The 12,898-nt window shown below is 46.0% G+C and overlaps 1 long non-coding RNA gene across 1 annotated transcript; it reads left to right on the top strand.

Moving 5' to 3' along the window:
- Window positions 1-1,023: 1,023 nt before the first annotated feature.
- LOC121456147 lies at window positions 1,024-9,821 on the top strand. The gene is made up of 3 exons (XR_005975604.1): window positions 1,024-1,079; window positions 2,121-2,288; window positions 9,772-9,821. It is a non-coding gene; the product is annotated as an uncharacterized LOC121456147 (long non-coding RNA).
- The last annotated feature ends 3,077 nt before the right edge of the window (window positions 9,822-12,898 follow it).

Below are 12,898 nucleotides of genomic sequence, written 5' to 3'. Positions count from 1 at the left end.
TCTGAGTTCACCTCGGAATTGTAAAAGTTCTTTTGCTCGTGCCTAGTTCTCCTTGCTTCTTGCTGTAAAAAGGGAGTTCAGAAACAGCCCATTGCCGCAGGCTTACAGGTCCATCACTGGCTGTGGTCTTAGCTAGCCGATAAGCTTTTTGTGCCCCATGGAGATTTATTTTTTAAAATTTTTTCCTGAAATAAAGTATGCTTCTGGTTTAATAGACTTTGGTGATCTGTCCCCCATCTTCTCATGACTCCCAGGGACCCAACTGGTGACACTTTCCTTTGGATCTATTTGACTACATTTATTCTTTGTGTGATTTCTGACTGTATTTCACCCTAGGTGAAAGATACATATCGACTTTGGCAACTCTTATTTTTTTATTATATTTATTATTATTATTTTGCAACAATAGTAATATGTATATGTGTGTATGCACTGCCCTGGTGCACACATGGAGGTCAGAGGCCGGCTAGCCTTGTGAACTCTTTCTTTCCTCCTTCATCTGGACTCCTGCAACCAGACCCACGTCCTCAGACTTGCCTGCTGAGGAGCTTTACCCACTCTGGTCCGGTCCGGAATGTTTTGTTGTTGTTTTGGTTTGCTTTGGTTGGATTGGGTTTTTGTTGTTGTTGCTGTTGTTGCTGTTGCTGTTGCTGTTGCTGCTGCTGCTGCTGTTGCTGTTGCTGTTGTTGTTTGACTGCTTCTTTTTTTTTTTCTTTCCTGGTGCTGGAGGTCAAACCCCAGCCTTTGGTCAAACCGGGCCTTCCACATGCTATCCTGAGCTCTGTCCTCAAGCCTGCAATGGCTGCATTAGCTTCCAAAATGTTTCTTGTATAAAATATGATTGTTAGGCTGGTTAGTTAGTTTTTATTATTAATTTGGGACACACTGGATCATTTGGGAAGAGGAACCTCAGTTGAGAAAATGTTTCCCTCAGATTGGCCTGTGAGCAAGTCTATGGGACTTTGCCTTGATTAATGATTGATGTAGGAGGGCCCCGCCCACAGTGGGAGTGCTGCCCCTAGGCAGTTGTCCTGAGTTGTGTAGGAAAGGAAGCTGAACAGGAGCCCGAAAGCAAGCAGGTAAGCCTTGAGTTCCAGCCCTGGCTTCCCTGGAACATAAAACAAACCCTTCCCTCCCTGAGTTGCTTTTGGTTACAATGTTTTATCACAGCAACAGAATCCCAAGCCATTGCCCTCTGGCAATTGTTTTCTGGTTCTCATGGGGTTTCATTTACCCTTTGTCCAATCAGTATTCAGCTGACCACCAGGAGAACTAACCCTGGTGATCGGCTTCCTGACTTCTGCCTCAGCTTGCCTGACTCTGAATCCAGACACAGAAGCCCCGTTTGGAGAGTTCTTTCTGTTTTCTTCTGGACAGAAGCTGCGTTGAGGAAGAAGGCCTGGCAGTCGGTGGTCCCCTTGTTTGTTTCCTTCAGCCCAGTGCTATTCTGTGCGTTAAAAAAATTCCTATCTTGCTCTCAGAAAGGAAGAGAGGAGAAGGAATGAATTCACAAAGACCATAGGAGTGACTAGCAGGATCCTGTATATGGTGTGTGTGCCTGTGTGTGCCCGTGTGTGTGCAGGTTGTCCTGATCATGTAATGGTAGTGTGTGTATATGTGTGAGTTTGTGTGTGTGTGTATGTGTGTGAGTTTGTATGTGTGTGTGTAGGTTGTCCTGAACCTGTAATGGTAGTGTGTGTGTGTGTGTGTGTGTGTGAGTTTGTATGTGTGTGTGTGTGTGCAGGTTGTCCTGATCCTGTAATGGTAGTGTGTGTGTGTGTGTGTGTGTGAGTTTGTATGTGTGTGTGTGTATGTGTGTGTGTGAGAGAGAGTTTGTATGTGTGTGTGTGTGCAGGTTGTCCTGATCCTACAGTGCCATTTAATTTTTATTAACAAGTTCGGTAAGATGAAGAAAACATGTCAATGCCAAATAACAAATTATATGTAAGTAACGTGAAGATTTAACATTGAATACCTAAGAAGTCACATTAAAGAAACACATGAGAAATTACATGAAAAACACTGAACTCGGACTCAGAAATTCTGAGTTCTAGTTGCTCTCTAGGTCTATGCAGCTTGCAGCTCATCCGAGTCATTGTTTCTTTATCGCATGGGGAAAGTCTGCTGTCTGGGCCTCCGGAGAGGCACCACCTCCTACCATACAGAGGGGAATTACCACTGTGGATTCGCTATTCTCGCCTAGAAGATAACCAGCTGTAGAGCAGCAGGCACCGGGGCATATTCGAGGTCTTCCTGCAGCTGACATTAAGGACACAGCTCATAAGAAGGTGGGAAGGAGCTGCCATGAACAGAACCTCAGAGGTAGAAGCAAGCTCCTCAGGGTTTCATGGTGGTGGCCCAGGCTAGACTTGAGCTCTCACCCCGCTGCTTCAACCATCTGAATACTGGGATCGTAGATGTGTGCCACTATGCCAGGGGCGAACTCACTTTAGGCCCTTGGAGAGTTTACCCTCCCATCCAACAAAAAGCAGCTGGCTCACTGACACTGAGGAAATTGGGGCAGGCTGGAGGGACACGATTAGGGGCATGCCATGAAAACAACAAGGATACTGGCTAAGAAGGGATAAGGGGTGGCTGGACGGAATGACAGAAGCAAATGGTTTATCACCAGTGTTCTTTGGCCGCCGTGGGGGAGGGCGGTAATCCTAAACTCAGTTACTGCTGTGGAAGTCTCTGCACAGTTGAAGGGAGCGCCCTCACTTGTACCCGTTTCTAAAGATGTGCTGTGGTCCTCACGTCCCTTTTCTCACACGTTCAAATTATAGATAAAAATTTACACTTAGAAGACAGGGGTCACTTGCTCTGCCTTCCACTTCTTCCTGTGCTGGTTCTGAGGCTCACCCAAACTGGTTCCTTCCTGTTCCCCGCTCTAAAGAGGAGGTGTGTCTCAAGGCTCAGTCCTCCGGTGGCTGCTCTCTCCTAGGTCTCCCTTTCAGCGGCTGACTTCTCTCAGAAATCTGAAATCCCTGCTTCCCAGAACCTTGCTGAATGCCTTTCTCCCCATTCCAGCTTCCGTGGACTTGCCCACAACGAAGATGGGTTTCTTTGTCAGGCCTCCCAGTTTTGCTTTGGCTGGTTTCAGACTTTGTACCAGAGGATGACTTTGAACTTCTGGTTCAGTGACTTCCACCACCGGGATGCTAGAGTCACAGGCCTGTGCCACCGCACTCATTCTGCGGTTCTGGGCTTTGTGTATTTGAGGCTGGCATTCTCCCTACTGAGCTACATCCCTAGGTCCTCTTTCCATTTTTATCAATGTCATTGATATGTTCCCAATGCTATGTGCTCAAGGGCAAAGGCAATAACCTATAATATTCGTGGATCTATGGGACCTCAGCAGCCAACAACTCCAAAAGAAGGAACTCATACCTGGCACTGGGCTTTGACTTACTAGTCTCTGGAAGAGTCGTTGTTGCCCTATAATAGGGTAGCTGCATTAGAAATTAGATTGATTTATGCATGCCTGGAACCTTCAGAGGACATCAAATCTCCTAAACCAGAGTTACAGATGGCAGTGAACCATGCGGGGCCTGGGAACTGAACTCAGGTCCTCTGCAAGAGCAAGTGTTTTTTTTTTTTTTAAAAAAAACAACAACAACTTTATTTCATGCACATTGGTATAACGATGTAGGTTCTCTTGAACTGGAGCTGCGAGGTGCCATCATGTGGGTGCTGGGAACTGAACCCGGGTCCTCTGGAGGAGCAGTCAGTGCTCTTAACCACTGAGCCATCTCACCAGCCCCGAGCAAGTGTTCTTAACTGCTGAACTATGTGTCCATCCTGGGAAACTCCATTTTAAATATAAATATGCATATGTACATACAAGCATATATGTCAATGATATATATGTGTGTGTGTGTGTGTGTAAGATATATATATATATATAGATAGATAGATATATATAGATACATGTAAACTTATACAGTAGTGGGTTTCCCCATGTCTTTTTCAGAAGTGTCATTTGTCCCTCCCCACACTCTGCTCCTCCACTTTCCCACCTTAGTTTGACCATTCCTGTTCCATTATTCCCCTTTAACCCTCGTGACCTCCAAACATGTGGCCATACACATGTGCTTGAACACACATGCACATTAATACTAAAGTCTAGAAAATCAAATGGGAAACTATAAAGGGGTTGGAAAGATGGCATGCTGGCTAGTTTTACCTCCCCTTGATACAAGCTGGGGTCGTTGGAGAGGAGGGAGCCTCAGCTGAGAAAAGGCCTCAGTAAGATTTGACAATAAGAAACCTGTAGGGTGTTTTCTTAACTAGTGATTGATGGTGGAGGGCCCAGCCCATTGTGGGTGGGGTCATTCCTGGGCAGGTGGTCCTGGTTTCTATAAAAAAAAGCAGGCTGAGCAAGCCGTGGAGTGCAAGTCAGTAAGCAGCACCCCTCCACAGCTTCCGCATCAGCTCCTGCCTCCAGGTTCCTACCCTATTTGAGTTCCTGACCTGGCATCCTTCAGTGATAGACTACAATGTGGAAGTGTGAGCCAAATAAGCCCCTTCCTCAAGTTGCTTTTTGCTCATGATGTTTCATCACAGCAATAGAAACCCTAACTAAGGCAGATATCTCAGGAGTTAAGAGCACTTGCTATTCCTGCAGGGGACCCAGGTCCAGTTCCCAACACCCACACTGCACCAGCAGCTCAGACACCTGTACCCCCAGTTCCCAGCACCCACACACCAGCAGCTCAGACACCTGTACCCCCAGTTCCAGCACCCACACTGCCCCGGCAGCTGAGATACCCGTACCACCAGTTCCAACACCCACACTGCCCCGGCAGCTGAGACACCTATACCTCCAGGTCCCAGCGCCCACACTACACTGGCAGCTCACAGGCACCTGAACTCCAGTTTCAAGGAGTCAGGCTGCATGCGTGTGGTGCTCATATGGACAAGCCGGTACATGTACATACGTGCACTCACTCATTTAAAGAAATACTATAAAAAAGGAATTTTAAAAAGATGTTCCAGGCTCGTGCTTCATAATTTGTGCCCTCATCGTATAATTGGTCATCCCCCGAGGAGAGGGACCTTGGTTCTCTTCAGTACGCAGGAGCATCACCGGCCAGGCCCTGATTGTTGATACTGGACCATCATCGTTTCTAACTGCTCTCAGCTGCCAGGGTGCTGGTGTCACGTGTGCCCGATAACCAATAAACCTACACAAACCTATCACTATTGTCTTGTCATTTGGTTGGTTTCATGTACCCCAGGCTAGCCTTAAACTTGTTCTGTAGCTAGGGATGATCTTGAACTTGTGATCCTCCTGCCTCAACCTCCCAAGCTCTATGATTACCAGTGTGCGTCACCATGTCTAGCAGTATTTTAATGTTTAGCCATCCATATCTAGAAAGCTAGACATGGGCTCATCCTAATGTCTCAAACTAACCCGCAAACACCAACCCTCTTATTTGCAGCCTCCTGATTAATTTTAAACATGTCTTTTATGTACCGCACAGGAGCGAACACAAACTTTCCTAGCAGTAGGCAAGATGAGTTGACTTACATTTATTGTCATGTGTATCTGTTCCTGGATGCTGGGATTCTCTTCATACATGTGTCTTTGTTCCATATGTCTCTATGTCTATTAATACAGACAATAGTTAAATACTTTCATAAATGAACTGTTTGCTTTTGCCTTTATTTTGTGTTTTTAACTTGACATCATCTCACTGTGTAGTCCTGGCTGACCTGGAACTCTGTGTGTAGACCTTGCTTATTGTGGAATCTTATTTTAAGATACGTTGCATGTATTTATACTGTGGAACATTTGTTTAATGATGCAAGGATGTGTTGCATTCTTTTATGTTGCATTTGCTTAACTCTGTGAAACTGTGTTACTTTGTCTAAAGTGTCTGGTTGATCTAATAAAGTATTGAAGAGTGGAGAGGGAGGCAGGAGAAAGGATAGGTGGGACTGGCAGGCAGAGAGGATAAATAGGAGGAGAAATCTGGGAGGAAAAAGATCGAGAAGCAAGAGAAGAAGAAGAGGCCTTCAGGGGCCAAGTACCCAGCTACCCAGCCACCCAGCCACCCAGCCACCCAGCCACCCAGCCACCCAGCCAGCCTTGGAGTAAGAAGTAAAAAAAGGTATATAGGACAGAGAAAGACAAAAGCCCAGAGGCAAAAGAAAGACAGGATAATTTAAGAAAAGCTGACTAGAAACAAGCCAAGCTAAGGCCAGACATTCGTAAGGAAGAATAAGACTCCATGTAAAATTTATTTGGGATCTGGGTGGCGAATCTCCAAAGAGAAAAGAGCAAAAAAAGTATAAAAACAACCAACGACACAAGCTGGCCTTGAATTCAGAGATTCACCAGCCTCTGCTGACCCAGGACTGATGGTGTGACCACCACGCCCAGCCGTTTGCTTTGCTTTATACCGTTGTTTCTCACTCTTCAGGAAGACTTTTTCTCCTCACAGTGACTTGCGATAGTTGTATTTTGATCATCTCAAATAACAGTTCTTTATGTGAGCAACGCTAAAATCATTTTGTATTATATTCTTTCCATATTTTCCCTACCACTCAACTAGAAAACCCAATCTTAATGTCCTTAACTTGTATCTTTTTCCTGTTAAACATATTTTTGCTACCAGAGGCTTATTCCATTTTCCATCTGTTCTCCTTGTTCCCTAATTTAATGGTTACGTAATCCCCACATTATAAGAAATGGAATACTTATCACTTTCCTCTAGCCAGCATCATTCTGTTCATCATGCTTCTGCAGAAAAAGAAAGGAAGGAGGGGGGAGGGAGGAGGAAGGAAGGGAGAAAATATGTATCAGTATTTACACCCAGCCCCTTGGACAGAATCTCTCTTTAGCTGCCTGGAATTCGTCTTCCAGTGGCTTCCATAGAGGCTGAGAGTTGTCTCAGTTAAGTACCTGTGGCAAGTGTGAGGACTTTATGCTTTTGGATCCCAACATCTGCATGAAAATCCAGATGTGGCCATATGCATCTGTAACCCTAGCACTGTGGGGCAAAGAGGGGTGGATGTGAAGTTCATCGGCCAGCTAACCTAGCCAAATCCATGGACTTCTAGTTCAGTGGGGCATCCTATCGCAAAAATAAGGTGGAAAAGAATTAAGCAAAAACAATCTCAGGCCTCCACAGGTAAGTGAACGCACACACACCCACACACACATACACACACACACACACACACACACACACACACAGGTACAACCCATCCACTCACAAATAGAACAGTGTTCCTTTTGTTTTTAATTTTTTCATTACGTTCTAATTTATCTTGTGTTTACATGCAGATGGGGTGTGGGAGTAGGTACACGCCCGCTACAGAGTGCATGCTGAGGTCAGAAAACAACTTGAGGGATTTGTTCTTTCTGGCCATCATGTGGGTGCTGGGGATTGAACTCAGATCCTTGGGCTTGGAGGCAAGAGTCTTCCCCTGTTGCCAGCCCACTGGGTGTGATTATGACCTGTGTATGCAGGTGAGCAGGACCATGTATACACACAGAGGCCAAAGGAGGGTGTGGGGATCCTGGGCTCCACCGTACCCCTAGGCAGGGTCTCTCACTGAACCTGGAGCTAGGTTGCCAGGCAGCAAGCCCCAGTGATCCTCCTTCTCAGTTTCCACAGTGATGGAGGACAGGTGCTTGTGCTGCCGGCCTCGACTTTTTCTGTGGGGGTTCGTGAGCCAGACTCAGCTCCCTGTGATTAGGTTGGGCAGCAAGATCCCTTAAACATGGAGAGTTCTCCAGCCTTGTTGACTTCCTTCCTTCCTTCCTTCCTTCCTTCCTTCCTTCCTTCTCCTTTAAAAAAAAAACCATTTTTTTGTTTGTTTGTTGTTTGGTTGGTTGAGACAGGAACTCACTACATAGCTCTGCCTGGCCTGGAACTTGCTACATAGATCAGGCAGTGGTCTTGAAGTCATAGAGATCTACCTGCCTCTGCCTCCCAAGTGCCAGAACTAAAGGTGTTTAGTTCTTCCTCTTAAAAAAAGATTTACTTATTTTTACTTTATGTTTATGAATGTTTTGATTAAAAACATGCCTGTGTACCCTGCATAGGTGGTGTTCTTGGAGACCAGAGGAGGGCATCAGATCCCCTGGAACTGTAGTTACAGAAAGCTGTTGGCTACCATGAAGGTGCTGAAAAACAAACCTGGGTCCCTTGCAAGAGCAGCAAGTGCTCTTACCTAGGCAGCTCTCCAGCCCCCTACTCTTGTTCTGTGTTTGAAATGGTTGGTAGCCCTTATTCCAGGAGGGCAGGGTGACTGGTTATAAAAATCCTTTTACCCCTGGCGTATCTTTTACATGTTCATTAAGTTCTGGCATGGGCCAATGATTTCCCATGACCTTACTTTTCTCCTCTTCCTCTTCCGGATCATTCTGTGTAGCCATTCCTCACTGTGCTCTGTCTTCACTGGCCTGTTGGGCCTGTTCTCAATCTTATTCTTTCTGAATCCCACCAGCTCTGTTTTAATTTCTACAACTGCCAAGTTGTCTGTGTTATCATGTATTTACTTTCTCTGGTTCTTTCTGGCTGAAGTTGCTTTCTTAAGCTTTTGGCTGTGAGTCTAGCCTTTAAGGATGGGACTGAGATCTCCCCAGTCTAGTACTCGCTTTTAAAATATTCTCTTTAATTCACATTGAAACCTTTGGCCTCGTTCTCATTTCTGATGACCACACCCATGGAAATGCTGTGTGCTAGTCCTCAAACTTAAAAGTATGTACTCTAAAATGGCTGAAAGACCTTAAAGAAATGTTCAACATCTTTAGTCATCAGAGAAATGCAAATCAAAACAACTCTGAGATTCCATCTTACACCTGTAATAATGGCCAAGATCAAAAACACTGATGACAACTTATGCTGGAGAGGTTGTGGGGAAAAGGGAACAACACTTCTACATTGCTGGTGGGAATGCAAGCTGGTACAACCGTTTTGGATGTCAGTGTGGCGATTTCTCAGAAAATTAGGAAACAACCTTCCTCAAGACCCAGTAATACCACTTTTGGGTATATATCCAAAGGATGCTCAATCGTGTCACAAGGACATGTGCTCAACTATGTTCACAGCAGCTTTGTTTGTCATAGCCAGAACCTGGAAACAACCTAAATGCCCCTCGACCAAAGAATGGATAAGTACACAATGGAGTACTACACAGCAGAAAAAAATAACGACAGCTTGAATTTTGCAGGAAAATGGATGGAGCTAGAAAACATTATTTTGAGTGAGGTAACCCAGACACAGAAAGACAATTATCACATGTACTCACTCATAGCTGGTTTTTAAACATAAAGCAAAGAAAGCCAGCCTACAAACCACAATCTCAGAGAACTTAGACAACAATGAGGACACTAAGAGAGACTTACATAGATCTAATCTACATGGGAAGTAGAAAGTAGAAAAAGGATAGGGTCATTTCAGGTTCCCTATTCTCAACTGCCCAAGGAACTAACTGGGGACCTCAGCTTGGACACCTGGGAGCCCCTCTAGGGTCAGGTCTCTTGCCAACCCTAAAGTGGTTCCCTTAACTAAGAATTGTGGTTCCGTGCTCCCCTGTCCAACCTTCCTTTATCCCAATCCTCCTGCTTTCCCAAGGCCCGACCTCCTTCCCTTCTAACTTTTCTCTCCCCATCTCCCCTTACCCCCAACCCACCCCACCCCAAGATCCCAATTTTCTCCCCGGCAATTTTGTCTACTTCCCTTAGCCAAGCGGATAACTATATATGACCCTATCCTTGAGCAATACTGACGAATATCTTGCATATCATCATAGAACCTTCATCTGGTGATGGATGGAGATAGAGACAGAGACCCACACTGGAGCACTGGACTGAGCTCCCAAAGTCCCAATGAGGAGCAGAAGGAGGGAGAACATGAGCAAAGAAGTCGGGACCACGAGGGATGCACCCACCCACTGAGACAGTGGAGCTGATCTATTGAGAGCTCACCAAGACCAGCTGGACTGTGACTGAAAAAGCATGGGATAAAACTGGACTCTCTGAGCATGGCGAACAATGAGGGCTGATGAGACGCAAAGGACAATGGCACGGGGGTTTGATCCTACGTAATGTGATGGCTTTGTGGGAGCCCAGCCAGTTTGGATGTTCACCTTCCTAGATATGGACGGAGGTGGGAGGTCCTAGGTCTTACCACAGGGCAGAAAACCCTGACTGCTCTTTGGACTGGAGAGGGAGGAGGAAAGGAGTGGGGGGAGGGGGAGAAGGGTGGGAAGAGGGGGCGTAGGGTGGGAGGAGGGAAAGGGAAATGGGAGGCTGGGAGGAGGTAGAAACTTGTTTTTTTTTTTCTCCTTTTCTCAATAAAAAAAGAAAAAAAAAAGAAAGTAGAAAAAGACAAGATCTCCTGAGTAATTTGGGAGCATGGGGACCTTGGGGGAAGGTTGAAGTGGGGGGAGGGGAGAGGCAGGGAGGGGAGCAGAGAAAAATGTAGAGCTCAATAAAAAAATCAATAAAAAATTAAATTAAAAAAGTGTGTACATTAACTGGACAGTGGTGATGCACACCTTTAATTCCAGCACTTGGGAGCCAGAGGCAGGCAGATCTCTGTGGGTTCGAAGCTAGCCTGGTCTACAGAGCAAGTTCCAGGACAGAGAAACTATGACTCAAAAAACAATAACAAAAAATAAAATAAAAGTGTGTATTCTGTATAAGAAGGCTGCGTTGGTTCCTATTTACAAGTCATATTTGGATATGTCAGATTCTTCTCTATCAACTGTTTGCAGAGTTTCCTGTGGACACAGGAACTGCTTTCCCATTGGGTGTAGTCAAGGGTTCCTTTCTCTATTTCTAGAGAGACAAGTTGTCTTTCCATAGAAAGACAAGTTTTCTTCAGATGTGTGCTTTTGCATAGCCTTGCCTTCTCAGTGTCCCCAGATCTCAATAGTTTCAAGGGGACTTGGCTCTTTCCCTTTTCTTGCCTATTCTTTGGGACCATGCCTAAATGGTCATCACCCATTGCTTTCCTCCCATGCTCTTCTTTGTATTTTTCTGGTTTCAGTTTTTCTGGTTTTTTTTTTCTGTTTGTTTTGTTTTATTTTGTTTTGGGGGGAGTTGTATTGGTTTTTATTTGTTTATTTTTTGGTTTGTTTGCTTTGTGTTTTGAGACAGGGTTTCTCTGTGCAGCCCTGGCTGTCGTGGATTCACTCTGTAGACCAGGCTGGCCTTGAACTCACAGAGATCCCCCTGGTTCAGGAAGAGAAGACTGTACTCATGGGAAGTTTCTACAAGAGACGAACGCATCGGTCGGGCTTACGTCACCGTCACAATGCACCCCAGACTAGCAGCTGAAGAAGAGGAAGGTTTGCTTTGTCACTTGGGCTCAGAGGTTTCAGTCCATGGTGGCTTCGGTGCTTTGTGCCTGTAGTAATGGAGAAAGTCATTGAAGCAGGAGAGCTTAGAAGGCTGTTCACCTCCTGGCGGCAGGAAGCAGACAGGAGCGGCAAGAGCACAACCCCAGAGACTCACTTCTGAGCATGAAGTCCCATGTCCTGAGAGCTGTACTAACTCCCAGGAGCTATGGTGCTTGGTCTTGGGGAAAACATTTCATCCTCAAACCACGACACCTCTGCTCTCCCTAATACCCATTTCCCATCGCATAATGAACATTTAGCCCGTCTCCAAGAGTTCTTCAAGTTGCAGAAGTTTCAATTTTGCTCTAAAGTCTCCTCCCAAGGCCAATGTCTAGCTCTGATCCCCTATATAAAACGGGGGGGGCACTTCCAAGATACCATTCTATGGAGAAAACATTTACCTTCTGAAAGGGGGGTATGGGGCATAGGAAGAAAGACATAGACCAAAGGCAAGGCTGAACCCCACCAGATCAGTAGCCGGTCCCATTGTTTCTCGTCTGGTGTCTAGAATGGCATGGTGGAAGGTCTAAGTAACTGGGCAGATGGGGCCGGAGAGATGGCTCAACAGTTAAAAGCACTTAGTTCTTGCAAAGGACCCAGGTTCGAGTCCCAGCACCCACATGGGTGCTCACAGCTGTCTATAATTCCAGGCTATCCCACACCCTCTTCTTAGCCTCCCCAGGCATTCACATGCTCTTGTTCCACAGCCCCATGGCCAGTCCCAAGGTTCCTGATATCTTTCCCTTCATCCTAATGTGAGGGGAGTCAGAGTGACCGCTTAGACCCTAGGCGTGTAAGGGCTCTAAGGGAGCTTAAGAAAATATCCTTGATTTAAATAGCTGTGCAGTTTCCCATATGAGTTGTTACCCAGTGAGCTGTCTACATGACCTAGTTAAATTTCTACCCCACCCTAGTGTTTGAGAACAGGGTGCTCAAAGGCCAAAAGTTTCTCTTCAGTGACTGATTCAACATCAGAGAGATCTAAAGTGGTTGCCAGGGTGACCACCAGATAACCTCTGGATTCATTATATTCCGAGTGGCACACCTACCAGCAGACAAGACGGGAAGCACTGAGCCATTAAGGGTGGGATGCTCATGTTCCGAGAATCTTTGCCTGCTCCAGGAAAGGTTATGATCATGCCTCTGGCCTACCCCTCCCTCTCCCATTGTCCTATTGCCACTAACATGCTGACAAGCGGTCTGAGAGGAAGGCTCCTGACTGGCCACTCAGTGGTCACTTTATAAATGTGTGTTGCTTGGCCTCAGCTTTCCTTCTGCAATTTGACTCTGAAAACCCCAAGCAAGAAAGAGTGCTACCCTGAGGATCCCTGCCTCAGGAGATGTGCTGGCAGCCAAGCAGCAAATAAACCCCAAATTCTCAAACTGTCCATTCTGAAACACTTTCATGGTAGAATTTCCCTTCTGAGATGGTCCAATCGAAGAGCTCAGTGCTGGCCTCCACAAGAAAGTACAATGAATGCATCAGAGTTGCGTGACTAGGGGGGGCGCAGGGACAGAGGAGACACGGGGACTC

Source organism: Microtus oregoni, unplaced genomic scaffold, assembly GCF_018167655.1.
Source record: "Microtus oregoni isolate MIOR12 unplaced genomic scaffold, Mior012 000015F_ref0000493, whole genome shotgun sequence".
NCBI classification, from domain to species: Eukaryota; Metazoa; Chordata; class Mammalia; order Rodentia; family Cricetidae; genus Microtus; species Microtus oregoni.
This window is presented reverse-complemented; position numbering and strand designations above follow the sequence as displayed.